Source organism: Cupressus sempervirens, chromosome 1, assembly GCF_028749045.1.
Source record: "Cupressus sempervirens isolate cs-2001-9-10 chromosome 1, ASM2874904v1, whole genome shotgun sequence".
Taxonomy (NCBI): Eukaryota; Viridiplantae; Streptophyta; class Pinopsida; order Cupressales; family Cupressaceae; genus Cupressus; species Cupressus sempervirens.
In genome coordinates this window covers 419,775,192-419,798,356 of record NC_143118.1, presented here as the reverse complement: position 1 = coordinate 419,798,356, position 23,165 = coordinate 419,775,192, and the positions used below count along the sequence as shown (strand labels likewise).

Genomic DNA, 23,165 nt, shown 5'->3' with positions numbered 1-23,165 from the left:
ATATTGTACGGATGGATCAAAGATTTATCATCTTCCTTCGAAGAGGAAAGGTAATGGGGGCTAGCAATATGATTAACCATGTTCTGGAATTGATCGACATCTAAATTTTTGGGAACATTCACTATGTGCAAGCATCCTCAAGGACTTGCTCATGTCTTGGAGACAACTCTAAAAACTCAAAGATCAAAATTTGGGTGGGGTTTCTTTGCAATTGATCAACAAGATTATAATTCAACCTAGGATTAACCACTAGTTTTGAAGAAACATACTTGAATTGCACTTGTTTTAGCTTACTTGGTTGGTTTGAATGAGGTCATTTGACGATAATGGGACCTTGACTTCACATAACAACATTAAGACTTTGGATAAACACTTGCTTAGGTTTACTTGACTAGTTTGAATTGGATCCTCTACTAACAAGGGGACCTTGAGATGACTATCTAGAGTGAGAACCCCTTAGGACCAAAATAGTTTTTTCACTAGGGATATGAGAGCTCAAATTTAAATTATATCCACTAAGATCTTTATCTTTCATCATGTTGGCACTTTCTTCTACAACCTCAACCATATTGACAATATTTTCTACATTTGCATAAGTGTAATTGATTACAACCTTGCCATTCTTAGGTTGGGAAGCTTCCCCTTTCTAATATTTGGGCAAAGGCTCTTTGAATTTTTTGTGACCAGCATTAGTATTTAATCCATCTATTTCAAGTTTTCCAATCTCAATAAGATCTTGAACAATATGCTTAAATCTCCCACAATTTTTAATATCGTGTCTAATGCCATTGTGAAGCTTATAATAGGCCATCTCATCCCACCACCATGGCTTAACTTTAGGTATGTGGAACTTTTCCACATCATAAGGGTGCACAAGAATATGATCAAGGAGCTTCATGAATATCTCTTCATATGACTCACCTAATTGTGTAAAGTTATGTTTCTCTCCTTTAGACCTTTCTTGATATCTTGGCTTGTTATTGTGTTGATTGGCAGTAGTCAAATGGAGGAGAGCTTGGCCTTTAGGCTTAGAGGAATACACAAATCCAGCATTAACCACTTGTTTTTTCTGATTCCAATATGTTTTCTTTCCTTTATCCTTGTTATTGTTACTCTACTCATTGTTTTTGTTCTTTCCATTTTTTGTCAAAATACCTTGCTCTCTCAAAACATCCTCAATTCTAATGCAGCTTCAACCATGGTATCAAAGGAATAAAAAACTATCTTCTTAACTTCATACTTCATCTCAAGAACCATGTTACTTATGAGGATTTCAATCTTTTCTTTCTTAGGAATAGTCCTAGAATGGCAAAAGCATTGTTGTCTCCATCTTTTCAAGAAAGTAACATAGGATTCTCCTTGATTTTTCTTTGTGTCACATAAGTCTAATAACGAAATAGATCATGAAATATTGTATGAAAAGTGTTGAAAAAATCTATTGATTAACTTAAGGAACATCTTAACAGGAGGAGTTATATTGGTAAATCATTCCATTTCTTGACCCTTAAGACTCCTTGGAAATAATCACATAAGATATGAGTCCTTATGATGAAAATCAGAACTTATAGTATAGAAATGATGCACATGGTCATTCAGATCCTCATTTCCATCATATTTGTCATATTGGGGGATCTCAATTTTTTAAGGAAAATTTTTCATATCAACACTCTTATGAAATGGATTATGACAAATTGAATCAAGTGAAAAAGAACTCTTGGGTGCCGATATTTGCTTTAGTTGTTTCTTTATTTGGTGAATTTCTTGTTTCATAGAGGGATCATCCATTTGAATCTTATTGTCAAGGACCTTAGTACCCTTGTTGATTAAATTTTGAAATCATGAATCTCTATTTTAGTCCATATATGCTTCCATATGTTTCTTAAAATGTGGGTCTAGTTGCATAGCCAAGAAATCATAAGCATTATACTCAAAGTTTGAGCTACCACCTCCATATTGTGAATCATGATGAGCTTATTGTGAAGGTTGTCTTTAAACTTTAGGAGGTGTTGGCATCCTATACCAATCATGTCTTGAAGCTCTAGGAGGTGTTGGTCTCCTACAATAATCAAGTCTTGAAGCTCTACTTTCTCTACAGGTAGGAGATTGTAAAGATGTTCCTGTGTGTCTTCCACTTTATGGAGTTTTAGGAGGGGCAGATGGAGGAGAGTTTTTCCCAGCACTAATGTGCACATTGTTGAATTGATTATCAAGTTTATAAGCCATGAGAAGGTCTTGTGCTTCTTGACTGGGACTACCAGTCAAAAGATCAACATAGTATTCACTACTTAGATTCTTCTTTTGTGAAGCCATTGTAAAATCCATATGCATATCCAAGTGAGGTGATGCTAATGATGTAATCAACTCAATAAGGTGACTACTAGGGTCAAACAAAGCTTCTAGAATATTCTTAGACAATTGAACAAACACAAGTTGTTTTCCCTTATGTCTTTGATGAGTTTGAACTAAAGTTAATTGTTTCAAGATGAGTTGAGGTCACTTTTCTTGATTTACTTGATATCTTGTTTTAACTGCATGAAAGAAAAGGTACTAGGTGATAGGATAACCCTAAGAAATATTGGTACCAAATTAGGATAGTAAAAGCCCTCACTTGTCCAAAAGAGATGTGATAAGATAGAATTTTTCAATAAGCATAAACCAACATTACCATAGAGGTTCCCAAAACTATGGGCCAATACCCTAGCACATATGGACCAAGAGGATGATTTACCCAAATTATAAATAATTAAAATTAAAACTTTATGAAACTTTATGGACAAAAAATTACTAAGACTCTCCAAGCATAATATTAAATAATCCAAAGGTATATCTTTCTCAACAAGGATGGTCTCTAACTCACTAACTCCAAACAAGGTCACTTGTGAAATCAAAGATCATTAATTCAAGGGGTCAAAGCACAATAACCCAAGGTGAAAAAAAGCTTCTAACAATGGGGTAAGTAGTCTAATCTAAACCAGATCTCCCTAGAACTACCACTATGAATGTTCTCAAAATGTTTTCGAATCATGTACATAGTCTTAGAAAAGAAAATTTGACATTAATGGTTTTGAAAAATCCAATCTTGGGGCACCAAAGTTTTGACATATTCTAAGAATTTAATCAATTAGAGATACTAAGGAGATCTAATAATCCAAAAAAGACTAAACCCATGAGGATTTCCCCACAAGAACATTTATATAGTGGTTGCTACTACCACATCAAAAATGGCTATTACCGCTTGAGGTTCCATCCATGTGGTCGACCCAATAAAGGGAATCTCTAATATGATTAAGCCTCTCTAATTAAGGATAACTCACAAGGTTGTACAACATGGGGACTTGGTTTGGATTCAAGGGATCCATGTTTTTGATGTGCACAAAAAGGAAAAGAGCATACTCCTCTAGCCTCTTTACCTTACCCAAACATAGCAAATGAGATTCTTTGACATGCTAATTTGAAATCACCTCACCAATTTTTTGAAAAATTCAACAACAAACACCACCAATCTCAAAAGAGAAAGTACTAATAGATGTTGAATACAAATCCAAGTGGAATAGTGAGATAATAACAAATATCCTTCCCTACCTAAGAGGTGATCTATCATCGAGAAGATCTTTGCATGTAAGTAAAGTGAATAAAGCACATTCCCTCAAGAACTCCACAAATAGTGTTCATAGGGCCTAATTACTATGTAAAATACATATGCATAAAAGTAAATCTAGATCCTATTATAGACCACCGAATGTAGTGTGAATCTATAAAAGCATGTAAAACCACTCAAGCCAAGCACATGAGAGGGTTCATTTTACTTCCAAATCCAAATGTTATAGCAATCCAAAAAAATACCTAGCAATCCTTGTAATGTGTCTTTTCTTTTTTGTGCCTTTCATTTATGCTTGAACCCTTCCTTGCAATGAAGAAAGAAACAAGAAAACTATAGTCTCTACCATAATTCGCATTTTTGTTATTATCGTCGAACTCTTTCATGGTGTATTTTCTATTAATTAAGTCTAATTAAAAGATTTGACTAATGATCTAATTTAATAGAAAATTATTATAATATTTTAATATTTTATTTTATTTAATTAATTGGGAAATTAATTAAATAAATATAATTAAATTATCAGATAAAAGTTATAAGTTTAAATTTAGAACGCGATAATATTTACTTAATTTAATAATAATATATTTAGAGTTCATTTTTAAATAAATGCTAAATAATATTATTATTTAAGTTAATAAATATTTTATCAATTAAGTTTTGAAAATAAATTTAGAAGTGGAAAATAAATAATTTTATTAAAAATTTCATGATAAGTGCATGAGATTTAAAATTAATAAATTAATTTAAAAAGAGTTTAGTGAATATTAAATAAAGTAATCTGAATTATTTTAATAATTATTCACCTAGGAGTATGCGCACCTCTTTTATGCACGTGTTGTTTACAACACAAAAGTTAGCACACTAATTGAGCACATGGTGTCTATAACCTTCTCATTCTTATCCACTCCCACCAAGGGATCCAAAAGAATTAACCTAAAGGTTTACTAAGTTTACCAAACATTTTCTTTTGAAATATGAAAGATAAACCATTCACATTAAACACATAGTAGTGGAAGCAATAACATACAATCAACTAAAAACATAAATAATAGGTATTCCTTAAGGATCTCGAGACTTTGAATCACATTTCATTTAATTTAGACTAAGTCTAACAACTACAGAATCTACATGAAAGAATAATGAAGAGTCCAATTTCCATAATATACATTTGCTCTAAATGCCTCTTGGAAAATGAAAATTTGGAATGCTCAATCATCCACTGTACATGTCATAGGGTATGAGAGGCTTAAAAGAATATACATATGTAAAAATAAAGATACATCATCCTCATTGAATCCATGACACAAGTACAATAAAGTAAATGAAACTGATAACATACATGATACATCCATCCATCAATAAAGATCTGACAACCATTGTAAAAGGTAACCATCCATCAAAAAACACATCTATCTAAATGCGCAATACCTCCCAACCATCAATAGCATCATTAGACCATTGTCGGCCCTGGCCATCTGCCATGTGTAACATCTCAAGCCATCAAAGAGATCATGGGTACTATCATAATAGGGATGCCACTCATAAAACATGCTGCAACATATGCATAAAGAAATCTAATGTACAAGAATAAAGCATAAGATGATCCTACAAAATAGATAACATCAACTATCACATGCTAATCATTGATATAAAGAAACATGTTAGTAAATAACATCCATCATATAATATAACATCCATGGACAGAATGAAGGTAAATGCCAACAAAGACTACACTGGACGAGATAGTTTCAAGTCCCAAATAGGGTATCAAATCACATAACACAATTACTCTTTAAATCTAGGAATCCTAAAAGTATACTAAAACAAAGGTTGCAACACATAGATTGACATCTAGACCCAGAGGCACAACAAAGACATGTAGAAAATCTACTATGCAAGCAGGAAAGTGTCATCGCAAAAGTCACGTAGAAGTTACCTTGGTTGTTAGCATAGGACTCCAGAGTCCCTAGTGATCCCTGTGGCCACTAGTATCCTCTGGTACTAACGAAGCATGATATGGAATTCAAGGTCATAACCAAGTGTTCTCTCCACACTAGTCTATACTAGCACTTGAGTCATGGGCGAGAACATACAATTATCTTAGTAGGTTCATTTGATCCCCATTTAGTGTAATTTTTTCACTTATTAATACAACTTATAATGGGTTTTCCTCTGGCAACTTCTTAGGGCCGCAACCCCATTGCAAGCCACTTCTCAACACTACACATAGATAACCTACCTTAAGCTCATGAAATCACAAATCAAAGAATCATAGTAAAATCACCTCAGCCCTATACAAGCAACTAGAAAGCATCAAAAGATAATCCACAATATCGCATTAGTTCTCCACAAGCAATTGAAAAGCATCAAATAATAAATTACAGTTTCCATCAGTTCTTAACAAGTAATCGGAAAATATCTCAAACTAAATCACAATACCCATTGGTTCTAAATGAGCAACTAAAAAGTATCCCAATAATAATACTAATCGAAGACTCCAAAGTTGTCAAGTCAAAACATGTCACAACATGACATCATCAATATTAAAACAAACACTTTAGTCCAATCAAGGTGATTTGAAAGTAATCCAAGTATAACTGATCAATGACTCAAAAATGGTTAAGAGTCTCATATACATACTCCTTAGCTCCGCACAAGGAAATTGGAAAGCAATAAAAATCAATAATTCCATACACATCATAAAAGTCAATAATCTCGTCAACCCTAAAACCCCAAAAAATGAATAGCATAAAGAAACAAGATATAAACACATATTTTGGTTTGCTTCTGCAATCACATGGTTAAGCCAAATATGACGTTTCCGTTTTCATTTCAAGTATAGTTTAAGTGTATAAGATACTTCATTTAATCTCCATGTCAACCCATTAATATATTTGAATAAAAACATAGAATTATTCAACATTAGTTTAAAACAATTTCCTAAAATAATTAAAAGATAATTATTTACTTATTTAAATCAGTAAACTAGTTCCCATTGACTTTTAATAAAATCATTTGCATTATTTTACTAAAATCAATGTTACTAACGATTAAATAAAACTCCCTTAATTCTAAGAAGTGTCTACCATTATTCAATAATTAAATTAAATTAAATATGATTTAATTAACCATTGTGAAAATATAAAATAATGAAATCTTAATTAATTATTTATATTTAATAAACATTTAATAAATTTTATTTTAAAATAATAATATTAATCTTTCATTAATTATTAAATCACTCAATACATTTTAAATCAAGGAAGTTCCTAGAGTAAGCTAGAAAGTGCTAAGAGATAAGTGTGACAACTAAGTATACATCCACAAAATGGTGGAATCTCCTTAATCAAGGTGGGAGGATAAGTATAACTTAAGTAGGAACAAACTCTCGTATTGTCAACAACTTGTCAGAAACTTCTAGATGACAACTAAAGTCTAAATGCATGCTTCTTGCCATATAAAATATCTCTTTTAATTAATTTATTATATTTTAATTTCATGCATAAGATTTATGCAATTAATTAAAATAAATTTATTAAATTTATATTTTCTTTCTCAAGTTAATTAGGAGATGTTTTAATAATATATTATTGATTCAACTAATATTATTATTTAGAGTTTATTATTTAAAATTAAACTCTTAAATAATCATTATTAATCTCAATAAATATATTTATGCCTAAATTAGAATTAAAAATTTATCTTTAAGTGGAAATATGAAGGATGGATCTAACGTACCCATTTTTAAAATTAATTAATTTATTCTATCTAGGAAGATTTTCCATTAAGATTCAAATGCCTTTCCAGTAAATTTCTCATTCCCTAATCTACTAGAAGAGGGTTATACAGGTCTTATATTTTTTCCAATAAACAAAAGATTTAATATTCATAACAGGAATGCATGTTATTGAAAACATTTGTCACAAGAATTCTTCATAAAACATTCAACAGACACAATGAAAACAGAGAAGAGTTTATTAAAATATGTGAATATCACGAGCATCTACCTAGACACTGATGCTAATTCACTATGCCTTAGAAAATTGTAGAGAAAAATCCCTCCTCTTAGAACCTTCTCTTTTCCGAAAAATTTCTTCCTTCTCCAAAATCCACGGCACAAGCCCATGGTAAGCCAATGAGTATAATCAATATGAATGCTCATTATTATTAGCCACATGTGGAAGCCCTCCCCTTACACACTAGGAGTGCAAAAATATAAAGATCTCTCAAGAAGCACCTAGAATGTATCTAGAAATAACTAGGAGATAAGATAAGCATTGACAACTAAGCACAAGCCTTATCCAACCTTCTAGATGAGTTGATAAGAATGAGAAGGTTGTAGACACCATGTGCTCAATTAGTGTGCTAACTCCTATGTTGTAGACAATACGTGCATAATAGAGCTGCACATATGCCTAGGTGAATAATTATTAAAATAATTCACATTACTTTATTTAATATTCACTTAACTATTTTTAAATTAATTTATTAATTTTAAATCTCATGCACTTATCATGAAATTTTTAATAAATTAATTCATTTTCCACTTCTAAATTTATTTTCAAAATTTAATTGATAAAATATTTATTAACTTACATAATAATATTATTCAGCATTTATTTAAAAACGAACTCTAAATATATTATTATTAAATTAAGTAAATATTATCACATTCTAAATCTAAACTTATAACTTTTATCTTCAAATTTAATTCTTTTTATTTAATTAATTTCCCAATTAATAGAATAAAATAAAATATTAAAATATCATAATAATTTTTCATTAAATTAAATCATTAGTTAAATCTTTTAATTAGACTTAATTAATAGAAAATACACCAAGAAAGAGTTTGCCAATAATAACAAAAATGTAAACTAAGGCAGGCATTACAAAAACACAAGATATGCAATATATATATCCAACTTATAAAAAACTAGGATTAGATCTAAAAATATAATTTTGAAAAGTGATGATGACTAGCAAATAACCCAAATGAAAGCTCACATCATGCATTGATCCATATAAAAATTAACTGCAAGCTATTCGCTAAATGCCCTTTTTGAATATTGATTTTTGACCTGGTTGACAAGATTGGGCCTATGTGATATGAATTTGGATCCAAAACCCTAAATGTAGAAAAGAGACCCCTATAAAAAATTAGAGAGCTTTCCAAAAATATCAAAATTTTAAAAAGATCTTTTCATTCGTGTCCTAGGTAGCCATTTGGTCAAAACAAACAAGTTTTTTCAAATCGAATTAGTGAGCCTTAATATGATCTCTAAAATCAAAATACAAAGAACCAATCCTATTTAAAATTTAGATACCTTTCCAAAAATGTAGAATTTTCTTTTAAAAAATTCTAATTTGTACCCTAAAACATTTTTTTACGAAACATCAAGAATTTTTTTAAAAAAATTGAAACTACCTCAAAAAATAATGAAAATTTCACTGAACCTTCTGTGCTATGTCACCACCCTACAAAAAAAAATTAGACAAAAAAACCAAGCCACTTCGGAAATAATATGAAACATTTTATATCTAGGGTTTTTGGTCTCCAACAAATCTGCACAAGGGGGGTTAACTCCAAAAATATCTAAACTTGCAAGTAAAGGTGGGTTTCCCTATAGTGGGCACCAAAATGTATGCCTAAAATGAGAGCACACTTCTATGAGTCATTATATCCAAGATTTCTCAAGAATGAGGTCTCAAATGGTGGCTCATAGCACTTTATTCATGGGGTGCAAGGGTTTGTGATGGAGGCCCTCTGTTTAATCTAGTTTGTGCCCATGCAAGTACACCATGAAATAAGAGATTCAAGGAACAAATTATGAATGCAAATGAAGATGCAAACTAATCTAAATGATAACAATGTAAAGAAATGAAAAAAAGGAAACCTAATCTATGAAAGGAAATAACAATGCAATATTAATCTAAGAAAACAAATATGGATCTAAGCTAATATGATTTAAATTCAAGGATGGATGATGATGATGGAAGACATGTATGCATGAGAGAATAAGACATGAAGATAAAAGTTCTCCACTAAAATATTTAATATCCACACCCCTCCAAAAATTGCTCTCCAAACTTGTAGCATTACAATAACATAATTGTGGATGCAAAAAATGAGGAGAGGGCTCTCCCTTATAAAGAAGAATGTGGTGGTGGGAGGCTTAGCACAACTAATATGGGATCTACGTGAGACAAAATTCCACCAATGAGAAAAGAGGAGGAAAATTAAATGATGGAAGAAAAAAAGAATTTATTTAATTTTCATTTATTTCATTTGCTTTTTCATGTGATTTTTTTTTTATATAGGTAAATGACTGAAGCCTAGGTTATTTAATTAATTAAAAGAGGGATATTATTTTAATTCAAAGGTGATTTTATGTAATTAAAAGGGAGCAAGTTCTTTTAGTTAAATAGGAAATATTTAGTTAAATTAAAAGAGATTTTTTCTCTTAATTAATTAAATGTGGATTAATTATTTAATTAAAAGAGAAATTGTCTTTTAATTAAATATGGCTTAGGATAAAATGATTAAACCTTTAGTAAATATTGAAATAATTAAATTAATTAAAATTTGATCAAATAAATTGATTTAATAAAATATTGCAAACTATTGACTCATGAAATTTGATAAATTGAATAATGAAGGCCCATAGTCTAGGCGACCATTTTAGGGTGCATAAAATTATAACCATTCTTCAAGGATTAATGATTGTTCTTCAATGATGTAATTTGATATTTCCTCAAAGCACTATCACTATTCTTGAGAAAAAGTATGCATTTCTCGTGAGGGTTATTTCACTACTTTCAAGAGGATCAAAATTTATTAGACTAGTGCTTGTTTTACCAAATTTAGTTCAACGTTCTTAAAGCGGTGATGACTTCTCTTCAAACCAGTGGTTCTTGCATAAGATGAGCTACTTTTCCTCATAGAATATTCATTATCTCTCAAGGATACGTTAACTATAATAGCATGTTGCTATTGTTTTTAGAGTCAACAAAGACAATGTTTCTCTTGAGGATCTAGCAATTGTCTTGTCAAATATATAACTACTCTATGAGATGTAGTGTACTGAGATCAGTAATTATTAAAGGATCTAAAAGAATGTAGGCATAAAAATATCAAAGTATACAATAGACATTGAACCAACTTAGACCTTAAAGGTAGACACAAATTAGTTTGAGGTGAGACAATGGAAGAATAATCAACACTCCATAATGTTTAAGGAATAAGTGATCATACCCTCTTTATCTAGTGGGATAGCCATCCATGACCATTTTAAGGAAAATGCAATATCAGAATTTTTTTGGAAATAATCTAAACTTGCTAACTTACTGAGAGGGGAGGGGTGAATCAGTAACTTTAAAAAATTTTCATATATTCAACACTTAACAATATAAATCATTCACCATTGATTCATCTACTTTACTACATACATACGAAACTAAAAGATAAACATTCATAACACATGAAATACTGAATTTGGTGACCCAAAAATCTTCCAAATAGAAAGTAAAACTGGGGTGGCATAATACCCACAAAACTTCACTACTGCAGTATAAAGTTGGCTGGTGAAGGCTTACATTGACCACTTCTGGTGATCTACCTTGTTAGGAGCAAACATGACTGCTAGGTCCACCTTGTTAGAATATTTACAAACATGCAATGAAGTATGCACTCTATTAGGATATTTAAGAAAAGATTGTTAAGTCTAGCTTGTTAAAGGATTTAGAACTAATTCACCTATTAGGACAAAATAGAAGATCAGACTTATGATTTCATTTTTTGATTAGATCCTTGAAGTAATGATCACCTCATGTGATAGATAAAGATTTTCTACTCCTAATCTGACCTTGCTGACTTCCTTACTCTTCTATTGATACTTGTTCGCATGCATTCATACACCTCTTACATTCATTCATTCATTCATTCATAATACTTTTCCATATTGGTATAATATTACATATTTATCCCATTCCAATTCTTACAATTACAAGGTCAACTAAAACACAAGTAAAAAAAAATTACTGAGTTGGCCCGATATTAGACAACATGAGTTCTATAAGCTAACTTGGTGACCTTTTGATACATGGAATCCACTGCATTACTTGGAATTGTCATGCACTCGGTATAAGTACAGGCCCAATCCATACTAATCACACAACTTAGCTTCAAACTCAGTGACCATTGGAGACTTGGTAGATATAGTGTCACTCAGTAGATACTGAATACTATGTTTACCCTACTACACTTTGTAAGAACTACTCTTTGATCACTTGGTTTATAGTATCTTCTCATCACACAGACTGTTTGCTTGATAAACATTGTGAAGCTCGATGATAACTGTTGCAGTTTACACTATCTATATTCATTTAGTAGCCTCTAAAATGCTCGGTGTGAATTGGAAACTAAATGATGAGCTCAATAGCCTTTTAGAATTGAATAAGTGTTGTCAGTAATGGAAAACATAACTTAATGCCAATAATCTCCCCCTTTGGCATTAGTGACAAAAACACTTTTAAGCCAAGACTTATGTACATTGACATACTAAATTTTGATTTTTCTAATTTTTTCTTTCTAATATTGTTGTATATACATTTACATATATCTCCCCTATACACAAGACATGACATATATACATAGACACTCAACATACTTATATACATACTCTTTTCATCTTTTATTCTGTACATATAACTCTATTCTCTCCTTTGTCAAAACACAAAATATCTCTTATTCTATTCTATCTCCCCCTTAGTCTATTCTTATATCCCCCTTTTTGACAAAAATGCCAAAGGGCTATACAAGCTATTTATGTAGAGACACCAAAATGAGAGAGAAAGTCTAAGTGTACCTTGAGAATAAGAGAAAGTGCCATATCCCAATTATCTTACAAAATTTTGTAGCTATGGAGAGCTACCTAAACTTCTACTAAAAGTTGGATCATGTGATTTTCAATAGAAAAATTGTTATCTTGGACCAATGATTTTGAGTATATGATGTGTTTCTACATTGTGTCCATGATTGGAAGGATCATGTTTTGGATGTCTATCAATATAGATATGATCCTTGTTTCTTCTCTTAGAAGTTCTTCCTGCATGTCTGATAGATATCCCATCTTGATGTGATGTGTTGAGCTTGAACTAGGGTCAAGCTACAACATTTGAGTGCTGGCTTTCATATCCTCATCAATCTTATTCAATTTCTCCTTGATTTCCTTGGTAAACTTAGTGATATCACATAACTTGGCAAAAAGTCATGTTACATTAGTAAAATAATATTCAATATCAGCACAAACTGAAGATAATTCTACCTGATTTATGGCAATGTACTGAGAAATGTGTTCAAGCACTTTATTGTCAAACTTCTTCTCTGCCTTTTCAATTAATTTTTCTTGTCTCATAGAATCTTCATTAAATTTTTGCACTGCCTCTTCTAACTATAGAAAAATGTGTTGAGATGAATCCACATCAACACTTATAGCCTTTGTTATGATATTCTTTGTACTTTCTATTATCTTGTATTCCCTATCTTGTTCTTCTCTTAGCTACTTCTCCCTTACCTTCTTTTCCAAGAGCTGACTGACCAGTCTCATTTCATCAACTGTAGCAATGTTGAAGTCTCTCTTGGGAATCTCAATTTCTTTATCCAAGTCCATGTCTTCATCAATTTCTTTCCCAATAATTAAAATTTTTAGAGGTGGCCTTCGTTCTACTTTAGATAGTATTGCCTTGGACTTATGAATAGAGAAAATTGTAGAGATAGTAGGGCTTCCAGAAAAAAATGGAATAGGACCAACTGAAGAGATACTAACAAGAGTGCTAACTGAATCCTAATTTGAAGTGCTTCCCAAAATTGAAGTAATAACTGGAGGAACACTTACTAAAGTATTTACAATTGATGAATTAACCTGAACAAAAATAGGTGCAATCAATGCTGTTGTAGAGAAAATTGTAGAATAGGGTGTTGAACTTACTATACAAGTTGTTGATGATGCTGATGTACCTCACTCAGTAGCTAAAGAAGAGGAGGGTTGCAGCTCGATAGATGAACTGTTTGACACTTCCATTAATGATGCCTAGATTTGATAAAAAGAAAAGAGTGATTGAGAAGATGTTGTAGCTATTGTGCTCACAACCACACTTGCTGAAGTTGTCTCTACTGAAGATATTGCAAATTTTAATTGAGAGTGATGAAGGTAAGCAATGACTTTTGCAGCAATAGTCATTGGATCACTCTCTTCTTCTTCCTGCTTGTGTTCCTTCTCAACTTCTTCCTCCTTCTCTTCTTCTCTATCATTTATTAGATCATGATATTCCTCAGTAGTGACTGTGGCAAAAGGTGTGTTATCTTCTTCACCATCCTCATGCTTGTCACTATCATCATCCATTATCTCCACTAGATCTCTATAGGCTTATGAAGATGGTAAATATCTTTCCATACACCAGTGGCATTTGACACAATAGATTCAACATTCTTTATCAGAATAAGACATATGTTGAACTTTAAAATCATCTTGTGTTCATTTTCCTTCAATGCCTTCTATACCTCTGCCTCTATCAGGTTGGGCACCAACTATTTTAAGGTTTGTCCCAATATGTCCTTAACAGTTTAGATGGTTTTGTCCCATTTGACCTTGATTTTTTCTAGTACCACTACTGGCACTTGTTGAGAAAACTAATTAGAAGAGAGTTTCCATGTACTTAATTTCTCCATGATCAGATCCTCAATTTCCTTTTGCTCTATAGGAGTCCTTATCTCATATTTTAGTGCTTTGAAGTTGTGTATACTAGCACCTAACCTTAATTGTTTAACCTCTCTTCATATGTAGGTGGAGGTCGGCAAAAATCAACTTCACTAACATCTTTACCTCCTTTCTTGTTGGATCAAAATATAGTAGTAGAGGGTTTAGGAGGCTTGGTGATGATCACCTTACCTTTCTTTCAAACTGGCTCTTCCTCCTTTTTAGATTCTTTCTCTTCATCACCTAGATATACACTTTACTAGAGTCAACCATGAAAAAAAAATAATCTTTATAATCTTCACCAAGTTTGGGGAGAATCTGGAACCTATTTTTCATCTTTTCCTTAAACACTTCAAAGTAATTATCCATAACTCTTTCAAAATTTCTTGCCCATTTCTACAATGAATTCATTGATTTGATACAAAATTACAGAACCTTTTGATTGGAAAAAAAATTTCACATAGAAGAAAAGACATGTCGGTAATGAACCAAATTTGCATGGGTTGTTCTTGGATGACCTAATGCTATCCATGTTTTTGTTCAATTGTTTCAAAAGCAAGTTTGACAGATCAAATTCCAACTTTTTCTTCACAACCTTGTATGCCAAATCAATAGCCTCACATGACACACTATTCAATCGGCTAGAGCTTTAAATCTAATGTGCAATAATATGAATTCCAAACTTAAGCTCTACATCTAATCCATTATTAATCTTCAAACCTCTACTATCCCACTCGACTAGGGTTTTCTTTTGAAGTTCATCCCAACCTAGAGTTTTGGTGGTTTTCACTTTTTTAAGCATTGGGAGACATGTGATCTTGTCAGTCATCTTCTTTGTGATCAAAATGAGTTGTTCTAACCATAATTGACCATTATCTACATAGCTCTAAATATACCTAATCCACTTCACCTTAAAGTTCCTTGGTAGATGTGGAATGCGGGTTAATCCTTTGACCTGTACATTTTTTTGCTTAGGCTTTAAAGACCCATTAAAACACATTTCCACTAAGGCACTATCCATTTCTAAGGTTCCTATTTCTTGCACAATACATTTGAAATGAGTATGAATGTCATTAATGAGGAGTACCTTGGGAGGAATATGTGATTGAGATATATGAGGGTCAAGTAATTCTACAACTGCTGGTACTAGCTTGAAGTTTAGTGCCTTCCACTCCACACCCTTAACCAACATCTCAGAAACTTTCTTTCTCTTATTGTTGCTGCCACTTCCAGATGCCATGGTTTCTTGGTAAATGAGAATTGTTTTCAAAGATCTTTCTGCAAATTCACTTTAGGATTGCTTGAATGCATTGAATATCGCTCTGCTCTATGTATACTAAAGGCAAGATGAAAAATGAAGTCAAATTCTACCCTTTTGATAAAAATTGAATTAATGCTCAGTGTCATAATGACATAGTATGTAACAGATTATCATCCACTAACTAAGATCAATAAAGGATTGCAACTCGATTATCAAACATAACTTTATTACTCTTGACCTCACTCGGTAGAGTCTGTGACCAACCTTGCTCGATAGAGTCTCATCTCACTTGGTGAATGCTGAATTCCTATGTTCCCTTTGTATCTAAAATACTGGTTGGATCTTTCACTTCCTTTCATTGGAACTACTTAAGATATGCCTTTGTTAATATAGTTCTAGTTCTTCCATAACAACTTAATTTGAAGTAATGATGGAGTCACCCACTTCTTGAGTGACTTCAGTACAATGATTTGAACTTGTTTCCTTAGTAGATTTAGGAATCCAGTACTAACTCATCTATTTCCTGATATTGTCTGCTCTTGCTTTATTTTCATTTTCAATTTTGCCTATAGTCATGTAATTTTTGGCTATATGAAAAAGTTCAGTACATGTGTAACATCTTATTGTGGTATCCTTCTTTCTTAACTGATGCCTTGCACAATTTATGCCAATGTGTCCATATTGTCCACAATAATGACATTTGCACCAAGTATTGTAGTCCAACCAAAATATTGCCTTTACAAATTGTTCAGTTGGATTGAATGGTTTTGATCTACATTCGAATTCTTTTCGACATTGTCTCTTGCATTTGTGACATTTGCTTTCAAATTTTGGTTTCTCCTTGCATTCATTAGTCTTGTGACCATGCTGATTGCAATTGTAGTAGTTTCCATTGAATTTTTCTTTTCATTGCTCCAACATTTGTTTGATGTGTGACCTATCTTTCCACAGTGATTGTAGGTAGGTTTTTTATTCATTTTAGCACCTTTTTTGTAAGATTCACCTTCTTCCTCATATCCAAGTCCTACTTTACCTTTTTGCCTATAATTTTTTTTCTCATTTTGGTGATTCAATTGATTCATGTTTGCTTGGGATTTTATTATTCTCCCATTGACTTGTTTTTTAGTGTTTAGATCATTCTTCAATCTTTCATTGATTTTTTTTTCAGATCTTAGCTCATTCCTTGTTCTTTCATTGATTTGTCCTTCAAAATTTAGATCATTTCTTATTCTTTCATTTTCTACTTTGAGAATCTTGATTTCTTCATTTGCTTCAAAGATTTCTTCAATAAGGTCTTCATGCTCAAGGGATTGATTTCAATCTTCATTATTTCTTACCTCCAAGTCTTCCTTGGCTCTATTTATCTATTCCAAGATATCACATAGTTTTATTTATTGAATTTCCTATTCTCTTTCGAGTTTCCTTACCTCTTCTTGTAGAGATCCTTTCTTTTTTGGGAGTTCTTTGATTGTATTGTTTGCTTCATCTAAACTACTTGAACAGAAAAAGTCTTCAATCTTTTCTTCAACATACTTAAGATCATTCATCTAATTTGCAATTTCCTTCCTTCTTTTTAAGGATTGAGAAAGATGCTCCTTTGCTTCTTTGAGTTGAACTATGGCAATCTCCAGATCTTGCTTTTCATTTTCAATTGCTTTGTCAAGTCTAAATATCTCCATTTTCCTTTAATCTTTGCTCAAGCTATTAAACTTTATCCTGAGAACCACAATGCTCTAATACCAATTGTTGGAAATAATCTAGACTTGCTAAGTTATTGAGAGGGGAGGGATGAATCAACAACTTTAATTTTTTTTTCATATATTCAACACTTAATATAAATCGTACATTATTGATTCATCTACTTTACTAGGTGCATAAGAAACTGAAAGATAAACATTCATAATACATGAAACACAAAATTTGGTGACCCAAAAACCTTCTAAATAGAAAGTAAAATTAGGGTAGGGATGATACCCACAAAACTTCACTATTGCAGCATAAAGTTGGCCAGTTAAGGCTTACAGTGACCACTTTTGGTGATCTTCCTAGTTAGGAGCAAATAGGACTACTTGATCCACCTTGTTAGAGGATTTAGAAACATACAATAAATTCTGCATTTTGTTAGGAAATTTAAGAAAAGACTATTAAGTCTACCTTGTTAAAGGGTTTAGGACTAATTCACCTATTAGAATGAAACATATAATTATATCCTTGAATTTTTTATCACCTCATGTGATAGATAAAGCTTTTCTACTCCTAATTTGACCTTGATAAATTCTTTACTCTACTACTGATACTTGTTCACATAAATTCATACACCTCTTACATTCCTTCATTCATTCATAATACTTGTCCATATTGGTGTGATATTATATATTTATACCATTCCAATTCTTACAATTACAAGGTTGACTAAAACACAAGTAAACAAAATATTACTGAGTTAGCCCAACAATAGACAACTTGGGTTCTATAAGCTGACTTGGTGACCTTCTGATACACAGTGTCCACTGCATTACTCGAAATCATCATGCACTTGGTAAAAGTAGAGACTCGATCCATAGTAATCCCACAACATAGCTTCAAACTCGGTGACCATTGGAGACTTGGTAGATATAGTGTCACTCGATAGATATTGAATACTATGTTTACCCTACTGCACTCGGTAAGCACTACTCTTCGATCACTTTTTTTACACTGCCTTCTCATCACACAGACTATTTTCTTGATAGACACTATGAAGCTTGGTGATAACTATTGGAGTTCACACTGTCTGTATTCACTTGATAGGCTCTAAAATGCTCAGTGTAAATTGGAAATTGAATGATGAGCTTGATAGCCTTTTAGAATTGAATAGGTGTTGTCATTAATGGAAAACATAACTTAATTCCAACAAAAAATTTTTGCTAGGGAAAAATATATCATACTTATCATTTTCATTTGTCACTGTCAAAAGGCACAAAGATATCGACAATTTGTGTTCATTATCTAAATCACCAAGATGAATAAGAGGGCAATCATGTTAAATAAAAATGGATCTGCATAAAAAGGCCCATGTACAAGGAAGGTCTAGAGTCTTGTGATAATTCAAGGAAAGCTTCACATTTTATCAAATAAACTATATTACAGTGAGGTTACATCATCCAACAAGCAATACAATAGGGTATATTCTTGACTTAGAGTAGTCCTTATCAAGAACTCAATCTAAAAGGGTGGTAGGAATTTCAACTAGTGGAAGATAATCTAGGAGTAGATAAAAAAACATCAATGTGATATCAAGGGCACGAAACATAAGGCCTTGACATCAAGTTTCAAGATGATAATTGAAAATCACTTAGAAGAGGAAAAAATGGTGAAGAACTAAGTGTCCAAACTCTAAAAGGGTCAAAAGTTTCAAAGCCTCAACATATCATTACAAGAGATGATAAAAGTAGTGTTATGAAGAGTAACTATAACACAAACCCATCCCATCAAATTGTTGTTATTGAGAATCAAAGGCAAAGGAGCAGTCACAATAAGTTCAGTATGGAGTAGATAGAAAAAGTAGTATAGTAGTATTAGTTCAATCACCCAAAAGCTAGGAGTGTGAAGTTTAGACAAGTATCATAATATTTGTGCAAGTGAGAGATTACTAAAATAAGAAGGCAACTCCCTGATTTCAACAAAATGAGTCAAGATCTATTTCTCTAGTTGAGAAGCTCAATTAGCTTGTGGAATCTAATTTTGAATTAAAAAATGTAGGATCATCAATAAACCCTAATTTTCATGACAAGAGAGTAGTACAAGAGGTTATTTTCCAAATTTTGATGATCCATTAGTAGTGTAATTTTGAATTTCAAAAGAGAAGTATGGATTGCAAATGTCTTGTGTCTGACCTCAAGACATACATTTCCTAATTTGATGTTGAAGATTACAGTTGATTAGGAGCTAGCAAATCAATAAATTGAGTCACACTCATCTAGTCATCTTCAATCAAGAGAGATAACTGAGACATTAGATCTAGTCAGTTGAAGTTTCAAATGAAAAGCTTTTTCTGAATAACAAGTATCTCCAAGTCTCATTTTTAGTTAGTTCTTTCTTTCTTTCTTTCTGTGCATATAGAAAAAATATTCTCTTGTAACTCTGTTTTTCTAATTTTCAATCATTTGTGATCTATAATGTAATTAGAATTCTTTAACGATTAATAGAAACAACAAATGTTCATTCTCAATCCTCTTATTCCTTATTGTGTTTTTAGATATGCATTCAAAATATTTACTCAATTCTTCATTATAAGAAATGTTTAGCAATATATTGTATACTTAGTGTAGGTAATCTATTGTGTTTAACTATTTATGAATATTTTGAAGTTGTAAAATAATGTTTCCTTGATACAATTAGTAGACTACAACACCTTCATATGAAAATTTTATGCACTTCATGTTGTTGATTGATTTTTGAAAGTTCTAAGCTTTTTTGAATTGTATTATGAGTTAAATTACCAATTTCACTTTTATATCTTCATGTATCACCTTCTATTAGTAGTAAGTTTTAGTTTCAAGCTATCTCTCTATCCCTTTTTTCCATCAAGTTCAATAATTTCTAGAAGGTCTTCAAGGGAGCTAACCCTCTCTAGATATCCCCTCTCATCATAGGTCACTAACAACTTGAGGCTAGTTTCTTTATTTACATGACACCTATGTTTAGGCTTAAGATGCAGTCCTTCATAGCATTTTAGATTGTTAACATCAAAATAATGGAAGGAAACAAATGGGCAAAAAGCACAAACTTGTGTCACCCTTTTGTAAAAGAAAAGACTAACAAAAGTATAACTATTGACCTTCAATGACATAAAATTGTTATTATTATTTTGAATTTAAAAATGATGTAAACTAATGAAATGTGTAGAAATGGATGAATTTTAGGATTATAATTTTTAATAATTATTTGAAAAAGAATTGATATTGTTTCCTATTTTTTAAATATAATTTATTAGTTGCTAAAAAATGCTAAAAATTAGGGGTCTACTTCCCGCCACAAAACTACATGGAAATAAACTTATTTCCCTTTGATCTCAGACTATGTTATACATAATGTATATAGCTAGAATAATCATTAAAAAAAAATCTTTAAGCCTATATTTTCTCTTTTATAATTATTCAACTTTCAACTTACCTGAAATTGATGATTTTCATCTCCCACCACATTCTTCAAAACAAATCTATTCTAACTAGGAGAAAAAATATACATTCTAGAAGAGGACTCTCTCCTCTAGAATATCATATAATTTTTAATTTTTTGATATGATTTGCTATTTTTTCTTATTCAAAACCAACATTTTTTTTTAGTGTTAAAATACATGCTTGTAGAATTTTTTAATTAAAATATACTATATCTAATGAAAACACTATACATTCTATATGAGTATATTCTTGACTTTGAACTCTATAAAATGGTGTTTATATGTTATTTAAAAAATATAATAAATAGTAGTAAGAGTTAATGAAAGACTACTTTTCTGAAATAATTTTATTTCTTTAGTGATTGGATACAAACTAGTATAAAACATGCATTTAATAGACATTTCCAATTGGAAAAGTGGTAGACCATATATAACTTAGCTAGAATAAATTTGTCTAGATCATATGTTTGAAAAAAATTGATTTTTAGATAGAAATACTCAAATTTAGTTGTTCTGATAAGTCAGCCTGAAAAGTAACACAACTTTGTACTTTTACCCAACAATGACCTGATATGCATTCCCTCCATTATTATGAAAACTATTTTTGAGAGAAAAATATGTGCATGAAGAAGATGATATGAGGATTGAGGTGGAGGATCTCTTCATAGGCCCAATATTTTCTATAATTGAGACCCAATGTACATCCCCATTTGAAATTTCATTGAGTGGAAACATAGAGATAGAATTTCATTTTTGTGACTTGGGTTGGAAACAATGCTCATCCTTTTCCATCATAACTTCATTACCTGACCCTTCAATGAGAATTGAAGCTATTGGTTTTGAGAGAACTATAATTAAGTACTGTTGATGATGTGGGATAGGAATGTTTCTAAGTGGGTGATCCCATAGTAATGTGTTCCACTTTTTGACCAATTTTGACACTGAAATCAATGTTTTTGAAACAAACCTTAGATTTGATTGACTATATCTATAAAACTATGAATAATTTCAAGATGACATAAAATAGTGATTTCTAGTACTCTATTCCTACTTCGTAACCATATTTTTAAATTAAAAAAAAAAGATTTATTTAAGTCTAATTTTTTCTTCTCCTCCAAAAAGTGGTACATTAAAATTCAATATTTTTAAAGAGTGATAGTCTACTTGACACACATAATTCTTTTTCTAAAAAAGATAATGAGGTATTTCTTTTGGTGTTGGATTTGTGACATTAATATCTAGACGATACATTTTGTTTGATTCAATTTGATTGAATCTTGTATAGTTTATGAAGTTTTGAAGTGACACCAATCGTGATTCAGACATATGTTCATTCTAACATAGATAAATTGAACTCAATATATCATAATTTTTTTAATTTTTTTTTAATAGAAAGCTATCTCAACAACCTATTTCCTTGTTATTAAAAAAAACAATTGACCTAATTTAGTAATTTTTGTGAAGTGTTGAAGTCAGTTGATGTTCAATCAGTAATGAACCTATAATAAGTTAAACTCATTTTTGAAAGTCTTAATGAATATAATATGTATTAAAATTATAGTCATTGGAAAGCTTGCTTTAAGCAACACAAATTTGCATTTTTTATTTTATGGTAGGAGATCATTCATTTGCAATTTTGGGTGCCAAAAGAGCAAATTTAATTTTTTTAGAAAATAGGGTGAAAACTTTGTATATTTGCATGTTCATGAAAACACAGTGTTTTCCCGAACATATAAGAGGTGTTTACACAAATGTATGTTTGAGAAAACATGCAGACCTAAGTTTCCCGATCATCAAAATTTCAATTTGGCATGTTCACCAAAACATGCAAAATAATTAGTGTTCATGTGAAGATGTAGAAAACAAAAGACATGTTGACATCACCTGTAGAAAGGACAATATTTTAATAATGAAGCTGTACATTTTATTATTGTGACTTTTTATATAGTTTTTGTGCAAAATTTATCAAAGCAAGGGTAAATTTTTGAATTTTATGTTTCTTTAATGGGAAACAAGAAAGGAAGGAAAAAAAAAAGTAAGGAAATTTCTAATGAAGTAAAACAAAGAAATCTTTAGAAGACTATGGCACGTTATCATCGAATTAAACAAGGTCTATAATTATATATATAGATATATATATTTTTTTTATGTTCTTGAATTTAATTATTTTTCAATCCTATATTTTATCTAATTTCATTTATTTATAAATTTATTGTGGACAATCAACAAGGTGAAGTAAATGTTGAAGAAGGCTCAAAAAAAGTAGAAGAAGTGCATATAGGAGAAAGGTTAGCAACACTCCCTATAGAATCTCAAATAATGAATGTTGAAGAAGGTTCAAGATCACTCCTTAAAGAGGTTCAAATAACAGAAGTTGGAGAAGGATCT

At 31.2% G+C, this 23,165-nt stretch overlaps 1 pseudogene; it reads right to left on the bottom strand.

The window, feature by feature from the left end:
• Window positions 1-15,595, bottom strand: part of LOC149578074 (alpha-glucosidase pseudogene) — a 41,855-nt pseudogene extending 26,260 nt beyond the window's left edge.
• Between the last annotated feature and the right edge of the window lie 7,570 nt (window positions 15,596-23,165).